Source organism: Zophobas morio, unplaced genomic scaffold, assembly GCF_036711695.1.
Source record: "Zophobas morio isolate AGI-343-1 ecotype UQ-CSIRO unplaced genomic scaffold, CSIRO_AGI_Zmor_V1 ptg000008l, whole genome shotgun sequence".
NCBI lineage: Eukaryota > Metazoa > Arthropoda > Insecta > Coleoptera > Tenebrionidae > Zophobas > Zophobas morio.
The window spans coordinates 12,285,382-12,302,337 of record NW_026972113.1 but is presented as its reverse complement, the minus strand read 5'-3'; the positions used below and the strand labels follow the sequence as shown (position 1 = coordinate 12,302,337).

At 31.7% G+C, this 16,956-nt stretch overlaps 1 protein-coding gene across 3 annotated transcripts in view; it reads right to left on the bottom strand.

The window, feature by feature from the left end:
- Positions 1-16,956, bottom strand: part of LOC135125361 (zinc finger protein 517-like) — an 82,328-nt gene that overhangs the window by 56,647 nt on the left and 8,725 nt on the right. Inside the window, exon 1 of one of the 3 annotated variants that reach the window (XM_064050886.1) lies at positions 8,458-8,676. The exons of 1 other annotated variant lie outside the window; for it this stretch is intronic. The gene's annotated coding sequence lies outside the window, so the exon portion shown is untranslated. Of the gene's footprint in view, positions 1-8,380; positions 8,677-16,956 lie in introns of those variants that run through there. One more of the 3 variants, XM_064050887.1, reaches the window with a different exon arrangement.

Below are 16,956 nucleotides of genomic sequence, written 5' to 3'. Positions count from 1 at the left end.
TCCTTAAAACACTCTGAGATATCAATCTCGACGAGCTAATTCGAAAAACGTATTTTGTAATTGGTCCTGGACCAAGAATTTTCAAAACTTGGGCTTGGAAATTAATTTTTTATCTCGAAAACCCTTTTTTATAGATCCTGGAAACATTGTACAAATTTTCCAAGAAATGAAGTTGACAAGAAATTTTACAAGTCGAAAACTGTAAGAAATTGGTTTACGGTAATTTTGGAATGGTATAAAAAATTCGTACATTGAAAAATTGAATATAGATCTCGAGGATCTAATTCGGAAAACATAAAGTGTAATTGCTTCCGGAGCAAGGATTTCCAAAAATTCGGCTTGGTATTGATTTTTTTTATCTCAAAAATACTTTTTTATCGATTTTGACAAAGCCGATGGAATTTTTGAAGAAATAAAGCCGAAAATAAATTTTGCAAGCCGAAACCTACAAGAAAATGTCTTGAGGTAATTTTTGAATGGTGCTCACAAAATGGCCCAAAATTTATACCAACATTGAAAATTTGGGATTTTTGAAAAAATTACATAATATCCTTAAAACGCTCTTAGATATCAATCCCGACGAGCTAATTCGAAATAGTATATTACATATCGAGGGTGGTAAGAAGCTAATTACGAATGAAGTTTACACACGAGCGAGCGTAGCGAGCGAGTGATGTAATATGAGTTCGTAATTAGCTTACCACCAGAGTTGTGTCATATACTTTTTCTACGATCTATAATGAAGAATCACTTTCAGAAGAATTTTTTTTGGGAAGGCAAATATTTATAGTTGCTATGGAAACTACCCAAACAGGCACGTAATATATATATATTACGTGCCTGTTCATTCATTACATGCCAGTGGGTGTAACTATGGTTTTACTATGAGGCTAGACAGTTCGTAATTCATGGATTACTATGTGGGAGTAGAAAAAACGTATTTTGTAATTGATCCTGGACCAAGAATTTTCAAAAATTGGGCTTGGAAACGAATTTTTTTATCTCGAAAACACTTTTTTATAGATCCTGGAGACATTGTTAAAATTTTCCAAGAAATGAAGCTGACAAGAAATTTTACAAGTCGAAAACTGTAAGAAATTGGTTTACGGTAATTTTGGAATGGTATAAAAAATTCGTACATTGAAAAATTGAATATAGATCTCGAGGATCTAATTCGGAAAACATAAAGTGTAATTGGTTTCGGAGCAAGGATTTCCAAAAATTTGGCTTGGTATTGATTTTTTTTTATCTCAAAAATACTTTTTTATCGATTTTGACAAAGTGGATGGAATTTTTGAAGAAATAAAGCCGAAAATAAATTTTGCAAGTCGAAATCTACAAGAAAATGTCTTGAGGTAATTTTTGAATGGTGCTCAAAAAAATGGCCAAAAATTTATACCTACATTGAAAATTTGGGATTTTTGAAAAAATTACATAATATCCTTAAAACACTCTGAGATATCAATCCCGACGAGCTAATTCAAAAAACGTATTTTGTAATTGGTCCTGGACCAAGAATTTTCAAAAATTGGGCTTGGAATGAATTTTTTATCTCGAAAACCCTTTTTTATAGATCCTGGAAACATTGTTCAAATTTTCCAAGAAATGAAGCTGACAAGAAATTTTACAAGTCAAAAACTATAAGAAATTGGTTTTCTGGAATTTTGGAATGGTATTTAAAAACTATAAAAAATTCATACATTGAGAAATTGAGATTTTTGAAAATTTGTTAAGAAATTCGCAAAAAATTCTGGGATATAGATCTCGAGGATCTAATTCGGAAAACATAAAGTGTAATTGCTTCCGGAGCAAGGATTTCCAAAAATTCGGCTTGGTATTGATTCTTTTTATCTCAAAAGTACTTTTTTATCGATTTTGACAAAGTCGATGGAATTTTTGAAGAAATAAAGCCCTGAAAATAAATTTTGCAAGTCGAAATCTACAAGAAAATGTCTTGAGGTAATTTTTGAATGGTGCTCAAAAAATGGCCAAAAATTTATACCTACATTGAAAATTTGAGATTTTTGAAAAAATTACATAATATCCTTAAAACACTCTGAGATATCAATCCCGACGAGCTAATTCGAAAAACGTATTTTGTAATTGATCCTGGACCAAGAATTTTCAAAAATTGGGCTTGGAAACGAATTTTTTTATCTCGAAAACACTTTTTTATAGATCCTGGAGACATTGTTCAAATTTTCCAAGAAATGAAGCTGACAAGAAATTTTACAAGTCGAAAACTGTAAGAAATTGGTTTACGGTAATTTTGGAATGGTATAAAAAATTCGTACATTAAAAAATTGAATATAGATCTCGAGGATCTAATTCGGAAAACGTAAAGTGTAACTGGTTTCGGAGCAAGGATTTCCAAAAATGCGGCTTGGTATTGATTTTTTTTTATCTCAAAAATACTTTTTTATCGATTTTGACAAAGTCGATGGAATTTTTGAAGAAATAAAGCCGAAAATAAATTTTGCAAGTCGAAATCTACAAGAAAATGTCTTGAGGTAATTTTTGAATGGTGCTCAAAAAAAAGGGCCAAAAATTTATACCTACATTGAAAATTTGAGATTTTTGAAAAAATTACATAATATCCTTAAAACACTCTGAGATATCAATCTCGACGAGCTAATTCGAAAAACGTATTTTGTAATTGGTCCTGGACCAAGAATTTTCAAAAATTGGGCTTGGAATGAATTTTTTATCTCGAAAACCCTTTTTTATAGATCCTGGAAACTTTGTTCAAATTTTCCAAGAAATGAAGCTGACAAGAAATTTTACAAGTCGAAAACTGTAAGAAATTGGGTTACGGTAATTTTGGAATGGTATAAAAAATTCGTGCATTAAAAAATTGAAATTTTTGAAAATTTGTCAAGAAATTCGCAAAAAATTCTGGCATATAGATTTCGAGGAGCTAATTCGAAAAAAAATAAAGTGTAATCGCTTCCGGAGCAAGGATTTCCAAAAATTCGGCTTGGTATTGATTGTTTTTTATCTCAAAAATACTTTTTTTTCGATTTTGACAAAGTCGATGGAATTTTTGAAGAAATAAAGCCGAAAATAAATTATGCAAGTCGAAATCTACAAGAAAATGTCTTGAGGTAATTTTTGAATAATGCTCAAAAAATGGCCAAAAATTTATACCTACATTGAAAATTTGAGATTTTTGAAAACATTACATAATATCCTTAAAACACTCTGAGATATCAATCTCGACGAGCTAATTCGAAAAACGTATTTTGTAATTGGTCCTGGACCAAGAATTTTCAAAACTTGGGCTTGGAAATTAATTTTTTATCTCGAAAACCCTTTTTTATAGATCCTGGAAACATTGTACAAATTTTCCAAGAAATGAAGTTGACAAGAAATTTTACAAGTCGAAAACTGTAAGAAATTGGTTTACGGTAATTTTGGAATGGTATAAAAAATTCGTACATTGAAAAATTGAATATAGATCTCGAGGATCTAATTCGGAAAACATAAAGTGTAATTGCTTCCGGAGCAAGGATTTCCAAAATTCGGCTTGGTATTGATTTTTTTTATCTCAAAAATACTTTTTTATCGATTTTGACAAAGCCGATGGAATTTTTGAAGAAATAAAGCCGAAAATAAATTTTGCAAGCCGAAACCTACAAGAAAATGTCTTGAGGTAATTTTTGAATGGTGCTCACAAAATGGCCCAAAATTTATACCAACATTGAAAATTTGGGATTTTTGAAAAAATTACATAATATCCTTAAAACGCTCTTAGATATCAATCCCGACGAGCTAATTCGAAAAACGTATTTTGTAATTGATCCTGGACCAAGAATTTTCAAAAATTGGGCTTGGAAACGAATTTTTTTATCTCGAAAACACTTTTTTATAGATCCTGGAGACATTGTTCAAATTTTCCAAGAAATGAAGCTGACAAGAAATTTTACAAGTCGAAAAATGTAAGAAATTGGTTTACGGTAATTTTGGAATGGTATAAAAAATTCGTACATTGAAAAATTGAATATAGATCTCGAGGATCTAATTCGGAAAACATAAAGTGTAATTGGTTTCGGAGCAAGGATTTCCAAAAATTTGGCTTGGTATTGATTTTTTTTTATCTCAAAAATACTTTTTTATCGATTTTGACAAAGTGGATGGAATTTTTGAAGAAATAAAGCCGAAAATAAATTTTGCAAGTCGAAATCTACAAGAAAATGTCTTGAGGTAATTTTTGAATGGTGCTCAAAAAAATGGCCAAAAATTTATACCTACATTGAAAATTTGGGATTTTTGAAAAAATTACATAATATCCTTAAAACACTCTGAGATATCAATCCCGACGAGCTAATTCAAAAAACGTATTTTGTAATTAGTCCTGGACCAAGAATTTTCAAAAATTGGGCTTGGAAATGAATTTTTTTATCTCGAAAACCCTTTTTTATATATCCTGGAAACATTGTACAAATTTTCCAAGAAATAAAGTTGACAAGAAATTTTACAAGTCGAAAACTGTAAGAAATTGGTTTACGGTAATTTTGGAATGGTATAAAAAATTCGTACATTGAAAAATTGAATATAGATCTCGAGGATCTAATTCGGAAAACATAAAGTGTAATTGGTTTCGGAGCAAGGATTTCCAAAAATTCGGCTTGGTATTGATTTTTTTTTATCTCAAAAATACTTTTTTATCGATTTTGACGGAGTCGATGGAATTTTTGAAGAAATAAAGCCGAAAATAAACTTTGCAAGTCGAAATCTACAAGAAAATGTCTTGAAGTAATTTTTGAATGGTGCTCAAAAAAATGGCCAAAACTTTATACAGTAAACACTCGTTAACACGAACCCATCGGGACCATGATCTTGACCAATTCGTGTTAACCGAATTCGCCATAACCGAAAATCACTTTTTGACATTTTAACACAAATATAACAAAAACAACTTAATTAAGCTGAATTTTCTTCGTATTAGATTGCTAACAATACATAACCAAATTTTGAACATAATAATACTAGTACTACATACATACATATAAAATTCCATGGATCAATTCCTAAACAACTTTGTGAAAAAATTTGACGCAAATGATCCCAACACTATTTTTTTTTATTTGAGATCGGGTTTTCAGTATGGTAGACTATGTAGATTTTGGAATGGTGAACTTTTTAGCTACTGCAGTTTGCATTTTCGTTTTACTATTAATGGATTTTTGGCCCCGTTTTAGTTTTTGCTATGCTATTTTGGACGTTAGCACATTGAACAATAAGAACAAACTGATTACAACTCGGCAAACCACACAGAGACATACTTTTGCGTTGTGCTTACTAGATACCCATTAAGATAAAGTAAATCGTATTTGAGCACGATGCAAAGAGTTTGCACTTTTTGTTCGCGTTAACCGAGTGATTTTATATGAGAATTATAACTTGGGGCCGAAAAAGTTGTTCGAGTTTCGTATTAACCGAATTTCGTGTAAACCGAATTAAGTTGCATTCGTTTTATAAGTGGACTGTTTGGGACTTCTCTTCCAGTTCGTAATAACGAGGTGTTTGCCTTAACCGAGTTCGAAGTAACGAGGGTTTACTGTACCTACATTGAAAATTTGAGATTTTTGAAAAAATTACATAATATCCTTAAAACACTCTGAGATATCAATCCCGACGAGCTAATTCGAAAAACGTATTTTGTAATTGATCCTGGACCAAGAATTTTCAAAAATTGGGCTTGGAAACGAATTTTTTTATCTCGAAAACACTTTTTTATAGATCCTGGAAACATTGTACAAATTTTCCAAGAAATAAAGCTGACAAGAAATTTTACAAGTCGAAAACTGTAAGAAATTGGTTTACGGTAATTTTGGAATGGTATAAAAAATTCGTACATTGAAAAATTGAATATAGATCTCGAGGATCTAATTCGGAAAACATAAAGTGTAATTGGTTTCGGAGCAAGGATTTCCAAAAATTCGGCTTGGTATTGATTTTTTTTATCTCAAAAATACTTTTTTATCGATTTTGACGGAGTCGATGGAATTTTTGAAGAAATAAAGCCGAAAATAAACTTTGCAAGTCGAAATCTACAAGAAAATGTCTTGAAGTAATTTTTGAATGGTGCTCAAAAAAATGGCCAAAACTTTATACCTACATTGAAAATTTGAGATTTTTGAAAAAATTACATAATATCCTTAAAACACTCTGAGATATCAATCCCGACGAGCTAATTCGAAAAACGTATTTTGTAATTGATCCTGGACCAAGAATTTTCAAAAATTGGGCTTGGAAACGAATTTTTTTATCTCGAAAACACTTTTTTATAGATCCTGGAAACATTGTACAAATTTTCCAAGAAATAAAGCTGACAAGAAATTTTACAAGTCGAAAACTGTAAGAAATTGGTTTACGGTAATTTTGGAATGGTATAAAAAATTCGTACATTGAAAAATTGAATATAGATCTCGAGGATCTAATTCGGAAAACATAAAGTGTAATTGGTTTCGGAGCAAGGATTTCCAAAAATTCGGCTTGGTATTGATTTTTTTTATCTCAAAAATACTTTTTTATCGATTTTGACGGAGTCGATGGAATTTTTGAAGAAATAAAGCCGAAAATAAACTTTGCAAGTCGAAATCTACAAGAAAATGTCTTGAAGTAATTTTTGAATGGTGCTCAAAAAAATGGCCAAAAATTTATACCTACATTGAAAATTTGGGATTTTTGAAAAAAATTACATAATATCCTTAAAACACTCTGAGATCTCGACGAGCTAGTTCGAAAAACGTATTTTGTAATTTGTCTTGAACTAAGAATTTTCAAAAATCGGGCTTGGAAATGATTTTTTTTATCTCGAAAACCCTTTTTTATAAATTCTGGAAATGTTGAAATTTTCCAAGAAATGAAGCTGACAAGAAATTTCACAAGTTGAAAACTATAAGAAATTGGTTTACGGTAATTTTGGAATGGTATAAAAAATTCGTACATTGAAAAATTGAGATTTTTGAAAAATTGTCAAAAAATATTCCAAAAATATAAAGTGTGATTGGTTCCGGAGCAAGGATTTCCAAAAATTCGGCTTGGTAATAATTTTTTTTTGTCTCGAAAATACTTTTTTATCGATTTTGGAAAAGCTGATGGAATTTTTGAAAAAATTAAGCCGAAAATAAATTTTGCAAGTCAAAATCTACAAGAAAATGTCTTGAGGTAATTTTCCAAAAAACTCAATATTTCATACCTTGAAAAACTGAGATTTTTCAAAAGTTGACAAAAAAATCTCAAAACATTTTAGGAAATAGATCTTGAAGAGCTGATTCGAAAAATACAAAGGGCTATTGGTTCTTAACCCAGGTTTTCTGAAAATTCGATTTGAAAATAAAATCATTTCTGAAAAATTTGTTGAAATTTTCGAAAAAAAGATGCCCAAAAAAAAACTTCTAAAAGCCGAAATTTACAAGAAAAAGTCTGGGTAGTTTTCGAATGGTGCTCAAAAACGGTAAAAAAATCATAATTATTGACATTTTTTAAAAATTGTCCAGTTTTGTATTTTTTTTTAATTCAGGGGACAGTTATAATTTTTTTTTATCTTGTCGATTCTAGAAAAATTGTTGGAATTTTCGTAGAAATAAAGCCGACTCTAAGCAGTTTTCGATTGATACTCAAGAAACGGTTGAGATTTATGAAATATTGTCTAAAAATATTCAAAAATAGTAACGGACTAAAGCCAAAAACGGAAATACCTTAAACAGTACGACTTGGTCAGAATGAGAAATATGAGAAAAATAGAAAATAAAAGTGGACAAATTACAGACAACAAATTTTCTTAATAATTTAGCTTGTCTTTGTAGAATTATTTTCTATAAAGTTGGACCGGATCTGACCTGACCTGACCCGTCATGACTTGACTAATAAATAGTAGGTCACCGCTGAGTGTGAGGAAAGTACTGTAGAAATATTTTAGACCGACTATTGTACAACGAAAATCACCAGAAATACGGAATGAGAACATTCTTTGAATTCTACACTAAATACAATTTTAGTCAGGTACCAATTTTTCAAAAAAATCCCAAAATATTAAATAACACTCATTTCCAAAAGTCTGCTTTCTATAAAACCGGCTAGTTTATTTGCAGTTCAGTAAAAAAGGGCGTAAAAGTACCCAGAAATGGTACAATTTTACAGTAGCGTAAATGACGTTACAACTATGGGTAATTTTTTGAAAATCTTCAAATGCGTCAAAGTTATAAATCACTTTTCATTGAGTCAAACCTCGCCACGTGCCTAACCTCTCCACTCCGACCGCATCACCATCACTTCTCCCCCCCTAAACCAATACTGCGTCCACCCCGATCCTGCCATGCCCGTCCGACACGCCACCCTCCACGGCCCACTCGACCCCAGCCCTCCTCTTTACCTCGTTTCGTCGCGGTCCCTCCTCACCTTGACATTCACCAACTTCACCGAACTTATCAGCACTTTTTCGAAACTCACCGTTTCCTGTTTGCACTTGTCGTTATACCGTGTGTTCCCTCGCAATTAGCATGATCGCAGTCGACTATCCGTCCATTGCGCGAAATTCGTGTCGGTTTTTTAGCGGCGATGCGTTTCGAGGTCGCGACCGAATCTGCTGCAAGGTGACTAGAGTGTGGCATTTGCGTGCAAAATACACACTGTTATTATTATTGTTGTTATCTGGCGCAAATCTGCACTGTGCACTACGGAGCGAACACGTCTGCTTCGCACGCACACGCACGACACGACCGAAATAGAATTTATTGCGTCGGAAGGAGGATGGAAGGGGGTGGCTATTGTGCCAAGGAATTTTTTTCGAGGCGAGTTAGTGTCGGAGGAGATCACGAGGCGAAAAAAAATAACTTTGTTGCGCTGGCTCAAAAAAAAATGGGGTTTGCGAGACATTTTCGTGATTTTTTTTTTCAAAAGTGCCCGAAAATGGCCCCAAATGTAGCTTTATTTACCTATAAAATTTATAGCGTAAATATATTAATTGCCCGTTATTTAGAAAGTTCGCTGCGATGGCCCGAAAATGGGTTCTGCGTTTTTTGGAGGGAGATTTTTCGAAGTTCCGATTCAAAAGTGCCCAAAAATGGCCCCAATTTTAGCTTCGGTAATGAACAATTTATAGTAACAATATTTTAAATAAAAATTACTAAGTCAAAAGTATCCAAAAACGGCCCCAATTCTTCAATGCTATTTTGAAACTTTTCAAAGAGCATTTTAGCAATCAATATATTAACTTACTTTTATTTTTAATACTTTTAGATGGTTTTCTTTCCCTAAGAAAATGCCCAAAAATGATCATTTGAAATTTTATAGCAATAAAACTTTTCATCAAGTATTCTGACCTACAAAACATTTAAAAATGGACAAGTTTTGATTTTGACAATCATTAGGTGGTACTGGAAGCGATCATGAAGTGGAAAAAAAAAACTTTCATGCGCTGGTTCGAAAAAAATGGGTTTTGCGAGCGATTTTCGTGATTATTTTTTTCAAAAGTGCCCAAAAATGGCCCCAAATATGGGTTCCATTACGTAAAATTTATGGTCTAAATATGTTAGTTACACATGATCTAGAAAATTTGCTGTGATGGCTCAAATTTGGCTTTTGCGTTTTTTTGGGGGGAGACTTTTCAAAGTTCCGATTCAAAAGTACCCAAAAATGGCCCCAACTGCACCTTCGATATTCAACAATTTCTAGTAAAAATATATTAATCACATATAACCTAAGAGTGACGAAAATTGAAATAAAAATTACTAAGTCGTTAGTATAATACCCAAAAATGGCCCCAATTCTTCGATGCTATTTTGAAACTTTTCAAAGAGCGTTTTAGCAATCAATATATCAACTTGCTTTCATTTTTAATACTTTTAGATGGTTTTCTTTCCTTAAGAAAATGCCCAAAAATGATTATTTGAAATTTTATAGCAATAAAAATTTTCCTCAAGTATTCTGATCTATAAAACATTTAAAAATGGACAAGTTTTGATTTTAACGATTATTAGGTGGTACTGGAGGAGATCATGAAGTGGAAAAAATAAACTTTCATGCGCTGGTTCGAAAAAAATGGTTTTGCGAGCGATTTTCGTGATTATTTTTTTCAAAAATGCCCACAAATGGCCCCAAATATAGGTTCCATTACGTATAATTTATAGTGTAAATGTGTTAGTTACACATGATCTAGAAAATTTGCTGCGATGGCTCAAATTTGGCTTTTGCGTTTTTTTAGAGGGGGGACTTTTCAAAGTTCCGATTCAAAAGTGCCCAAAAATGGCCCCAACTGCACCTTCGATATTCAACAATTTCTAATAAAAATATATTAATCACACATAACCTAAAAGTGACGAATATTTAAATAAAAATTACTAAGTCGTTAGTATAATACCTAAAAACGGCCCCAATTCTTCGGTACTATTTTGAAACTTTTCAAAGAGCGTTTTAGCAATCAATATATCAACTTGCTTTCATTTTTAATACTTTTAGATGGTTTTCTTTCCTTAAGAAAATGCCCAAAAATGATTATTTGAAATTTTATAGCAATAAAAATTTTCCTCAAGTATTCTGATCTATAAAACATTTAAAAATGGACAAGTTTTGATTTTAACGATTATTAGGTGGTACTGGAGGAGATCATGAAGTGGAAAAAATAAACTTTCATGCGCTGGTTCGAAAAAAATGGTTTTGCGAGCGATTTTCGTTATTATTTTTTTCAAAAATGCCCAAAAATGGCCCCAAATACGGATTCCAGTACGTAAAATTTATGGTGTCAATATGTTGTTTACACATGATCTAGAAATTTTGCTGCGATGGCTCAAATTTGGCTTTTGCGTTTTTTTGGGGGGAGACTTTTCAAAGTTTCGATTCAAAAGTGCCCAAAAATAGCCCCAACTGCACCTTCGAGATTCAACAATTTCTAGTAAAAATTTATTAATCACACATAACCTAAAAGTGACGAAAATTTAAATAAAAATTACTAAGTCGATAGTACCCAAAAACGGCCCCAATTCTTCGGTGCTATTTTGAAACTTTTCAAAGAGCATTTTAGCAGTCAATATATTAACTTACTTTAATTTTTAATACTTTTGGATGGTTTTCTTTCCCTAAGAAAATGCCCAAAAATGATCATTTGAAATTTTATAGCAATAAAAATTTCGTCAAGTATTCTGACCTACAAAACATTTAAAAATGGACAAGTTTTGATTTTAACCATTATTAGGTGGTACTGGAGGAGATCATGAAGTGGAAAAAATAAACTTTCATTCGCTTGTTCGAAAAAAATGGTTTTGCGACCGTTTTCGTGATTATTTTTTTCAAAAGTGCCCAAAAAATGGCCACAAATATGGGTTCCATTACGTAAAATTTATGGTGTAAATATGTTAGTTACACATGATCTAGAAAATTTGCTGCGATGGCTCAACTTTGACTTTTGCGTTTTTTTGGGGGAGACTTTTTTAAGTTCCGATTCAAAAGTGCCCAAAAATGGCCCCAACTGCACCTTCGATATTCAACAATTTCTAGTAAAAATATATTAATCACACATAACCTAAAAGTAACGAAAATTGAAATAAAAATTACTAAGTCGAAAGTACCCAAAAACGGCCCCAATTCTTTGGTGTTATTTTGAAACTTTTCAAAGAGCACTTTAGCAATCAATATATTAACTTACTTTCATTTTTAATACTTTTAGATGGTTTTCTTTCCCTAAGAAAATGCCCAAAAATGATCATTTGAAATTTTATAGCTATAAAAATTTTCGTCAAGTATCCTGACCTACAAAACATTTAAAAATGCACAAGTTTTGATTTTAACGATTATTGGGTGGTACTGGAGGAGATCATGAAGTGGAAAAAATAAACTTTCATGCGCTAGTTCGAAAAAATGGGTTTTGCGAGCGATTTTCGTGATTATTTTTTTCAAAAATGCCCAAAAATGGCCACAAATATGGGTTCCATTGCGTAAAATTTATGGTGTAAATGTGTTAGTTACACATGATCTAGAAAATTTGCTGCGATGGCTCAAATTTGGCTTTTGTGTTTTATAGAGGGGAGAGCGTTTTAGCAATCAATATATTAACTTACTTTAATTTAAATACTTTTGTATAGTTTTCTTTCCCTCAGAAAGTACCCAAAAATGATCATTTGAAATTTTATAACAATACAAATTTTTGGTCAAGTATTCTAACTTATAAAATACATATAAAAGTTTTGATTTTAACGATCATTATGTGGTGTGGTAGATTATCGATCGGAAAAAAAAACTTTGAGGCGGTGGCTCGAAGAAATGGATTTGGTGAGGAATTTCCACGATTTTTTCGAAATTTCATTTCAAAAGTACCCAAAAATTGCGTTAATGATAGTCCCCACAATGACAAGTTTATAATCTGAATGTAGTAATCACACTTTATCTAAAAAGTGACAAAACTGAAATTCAAATTAATAAATCGAAAGTCCCCAAAAAACGGCCCCAATTTTTCGGTGCTATTTTGCACGTTTAAAAGAGCGATTTACCAATAAACGTCTAAAAGTATTTTCATTTTCTGTAATTTTAGGTGGTTTTCTTTCTTTAAGAGGGTACCCATAAACGGCCGTTTTGAGTTTTATAATAATAAAAATTTTCTTCAAGTATTCAAATTCGCATAAAACATTTAAAAGTGAACAAGTGTTTATTTTACTGATCAAGTGACTGGTGAAACAAACTCTTTTTTCATTTTAATTTTTCGGGGAGTACCTCAACTATCTGATTTCATGTTTTCCTGTTACTCACAGACAGCTCGCACAACACAGAAATATAGGTTTCTCATTTACATTTACTCTTTATGGTAATACAAAGTGATTATTCAATTTATTATTTAAGTACCCAAAAATGGCCCCATGTTCATTTTCAAGAAATATAATTATAACAGTAAAAATATTATCGATCTACAGTATAAATATAATAATATATAATGCAAAGTCTCAAAAAATATTCTAAAAAATTGTTTTAAAAATAGTACCCAAAAATGTCCCCATTTTCTATTTTTACAAATTTGAAAGTGTTTTTCACAATGAAAGATAAATTTTGTCGAGTATTCTCTGCCTTCCAACAAAATCTAAAAAAATATTTATATTTTTCGGATATACATATGTGCAAACTTATCTCAGGAAGTACTCAAAGATGACCTACTTTTGACTCATACGTTCATAACGCGATTTCGATATGTTTTCGGCACAAAGTCGGTTTGCTTTATGACTAATTAAAATCTCAGTTCAAAGTATGTTTGTTTTTAATTTTCAAAAAGTACCCAAAATTCAAAGAGAGGTTTAGTTTTCACTATTCTGGTGTCCTAATACTACAGATATATATTTTTAATAAAAACTGAAACTGACAAGGGCGAAAATGTTTCAGTACACGTCAACAATAATTGAAAAGGAGATGGTTGAGTACCCTTTTTGAAAAAAGTACCCAAAATTAAATTTACCAGATTTTGTTGTCTTTTTTTCAACGAACAAACGAACTTTTCAGGAGGCTTAAAACTATCTGTCTTTCGATTGTTTCTCAAATTAGTGCCCAAAAATGGCACCATTTTGGTTTGACGGCCTAAAATTTAAATTCATTTTCGCACTTTCGAGAACTTCTTAAATCTTCTGAATACCTGATAATAGTTTTGAAGTTTCGCTTTAAAAAAATGTTTTTTTTTATTAATTTTTTGCAAAATGGGCGTTTTTACCAAAAAAATCGCTACAGCTACCAATTACCTTGTTCACCATCTGATATGCAACCTTTTTGTCTGCGCGATGAGAGCGCATTGTGCGGAGTGAAGGACAGGATAATGCATTTGTTTTCACACCATCAACACAGCGAAACAATTAACGTACCGTCCACATTATAATAAAATTAACACTAATCATATGTCATAATAACCACAATATGCGCTTAAGCACCACTTATTCCAACAAGGCTAGCTTTGGCGGCTCGCAAAACCACGATTTACTAATCAGTCCGGCTTGCAGCGCTCCATTTTGGCTCATTCTTTAAAAGTGGCCCCACTTTGAATCCGCCTTTCGTGCCAAAGTTTTCGTTTCTCTTGAATTTAGCACCTGGCAACGCGGACACACCGCTCCGCTTTCAGCTCGCCGCCCCCGAATCAGTGTCAGTGTGCCGCCCCCGGCAGCGTCCGAGTTTCGCGAATTCCTCGACGTGTCCGACAAGTCGATAATTATCAGCGCCGTGCATAATTCATCGCTGCAGCAGAGTCGGAGGCGGCGGCGGGGGTGGGTGAGTTGTGGGGTGCGAGACAGCGCGTGACGCAGTGTCTGGAGTGAGGGGTGCTGGACTAGCCTAGACTAGGTATTGATCTAGGCTACCTTCACCCACTAATTTCGTTGCCGGTGCACGGGGCCAGACGTCTGCCCCCAAACCGCCCCCTCCGCCCCCGTACTGCATTCCCTCTGTCTAGCGTCTTCGTTGTTTTGACTTTGTCATGGCGCGCGATGCGATTTCGGCGGGGGTGGGATCAAAACGGTTGGTTAATTGGGGGCGGTTGGAAACTTGTATGTGGAAATTGAAATGGAATAAAGAAAAGTCACGGTTTGACTTTAGGAAAGTTGTTGAAAGTAACAATGTGTGGGGGATGAAGCTTCTGAAACGATTAATCGGAGTTGGCTGTTAATTTTTGAATTATATGAAACTGACTAGCTTTAAGAATTGTTTTTTAATTTGATTAAAATATCTTCAAACTCAAATTAAAGAAAGTATTAATTGAGAAAACAAAAATAGGGACATTTTTGGTCCTTTTTTAACAGGACGGATATTAAATTTAGATTTCTTAGTGGATCCGTTTAAAAAAAATCATCAGGTTATTGTGGAAATCTATAGTAAAAGCAAACAACAAAGAACATTTCAATTTTTGGTACTTTTAACAACCAATTTGTTCCGTTTTTAGGTACTTTTTGAAAATCTGAAAACCGTATGAAACAAGAATTTTTATTTTGATTTAATTTTTCACAGACAACGTTAGATTTTTAAAATAACCAAAAAAATTGTCGATAATTAATTGTGGAGATCAGAATGGGGCCATTTTTGGGTAATTTTTGAATTATCTGACTCTAATTAGCTTCAAAAGTTGTTCTTTAAATTGATAAATAAAACATCTTCAAAGTAAAATTAAATAAAAGAAGAAGATTTAAATATTTGGTACTTTTTAACAACCAAATTGTTCCGTTTTTGGTTACCTTTTGAAAATCTGAAAATAGGAATTATGTAATATGATTTAAGTTTTAACAGACAATATTAAATTTTCAAAATTGTGAAAAAAATCATCGATAATAATTAACTGTATAGATCAAAATGAGGTAATTTTTGGGTAATTTTTGAATTATCTGAGTTTGACTAACTTCAAAAGTTGTTGTTTAATGTGATAAAATATCTTCAAAATAAAATTGAACAAACTATTAATCATGAAAACCAAAATAGGGCCATTTTTGGGCACTTTTGCAACAGAACGGATATTAATTCTGGATTTGTTATAGAATCCGTTCTTATTAAAAAAATAAACTTAAAAATAAGTCGTCAGGTTATTGTGGAATTGTATAACAAAGCAAATAAAAAAGAAGATTTAAATATTTGGTACTTTTTAACAAACAAATTGTTCTGTTTTCGGGTACCTTTTGAAAATCTGGAAATCGTATGAAACAGGAATTATTTAATTTGATTTAATTTTTCACAGATAACATTAAATTTTCAAAATAGCGAAAAAAATCATCGATAATTATTTATAGAGATCAAAATGGGGTCATTTTTGGGTAATTTTCTGAATTATTTGAGTCTGACTAACTTCAAAACTTGTCGTTTAACGTGATACATAGAATACCTTCAAAATAAAATTCAACAAACTATTAATCATGAAAACCAAAATAGGGCCATTTTTGGGCACTTTTGCAACAGAACGGTTATTAATTGTGGATTTGTTAAAGAATCCGTTCTTATAAAAAAAAGAAACTTAAAAATAAGTCATCAGGTTATTGTGGAAATGTATAACAAAGCAAATAAAAAAGAAGATTTAAATATTTGGTACTTTTTAACAACCAAATTGTTCTGTTTTCGGGTACCTTTTGAAAATCTGGAAACCGTATGAAACAGGAACTATTTAATTTGATTCAATTTTTCACAGATAACATTAAATTTTCAAAATAGCGAAAAAATCATCGATAATTATTAATAGAGATCAAAATGGGGTAATTTTTGGGTAATTTTTGAATAATTTGAGTCTCACTAACTTCAAAAGTTGTCGTTTAACGTGATACATAGAATACCTTCAAAGTAAAATTGAACAAACTATTAATCACGAAAACCAAAATAGGGCCATTTTTGGGCACTTTTGCAACAGAACGGATATTAATTCTGGATTTGTTATAGAATCCGTTCTTATTAAAAAAATAAACTTAAAAATAAGTCGTCAGGTTATTGTGGAATTGTATAACAAAGCAAATAAAAAAGAAGATTTAAATATTTGGTACTTTTTAACAATCAAATTGTTCTGTTTTCGGGTACCTTTTGAAAATCTGGAAATCGTATGAAACAGGAATTATTTAATTTGATTTAATTTTTCACAGATAACATTAAATTTTCAAAATAGCGAAAAAAATCATCGATAATTATTTATAGAGATCAAAATGGGGTCATTTTTGGGTAATTTTCTGAATTATTTGAGTCTGACTAACTTCAAAAGTTGTCGTTTAACGTGATACATAGAATACCTTCAAAGTAAAATTGAACAAACTATTAATCACGAAAACCAAAATAGGGCCATTTTTGGGCACTTTTGCAACAGAACGGTTATTAATTGTGGATTTGTTAAAGAATCCGTTCTTATAAAAAAAAGAAACTTAAAAATAAGTCATCAGGTTATTGTGGAAATGTATAACAAAGCAAATAACAAAGAAGATTTAGATATTTGGTACTTTTTAACCAAATTGTTCTGTTTTCGGGTACCTTTTG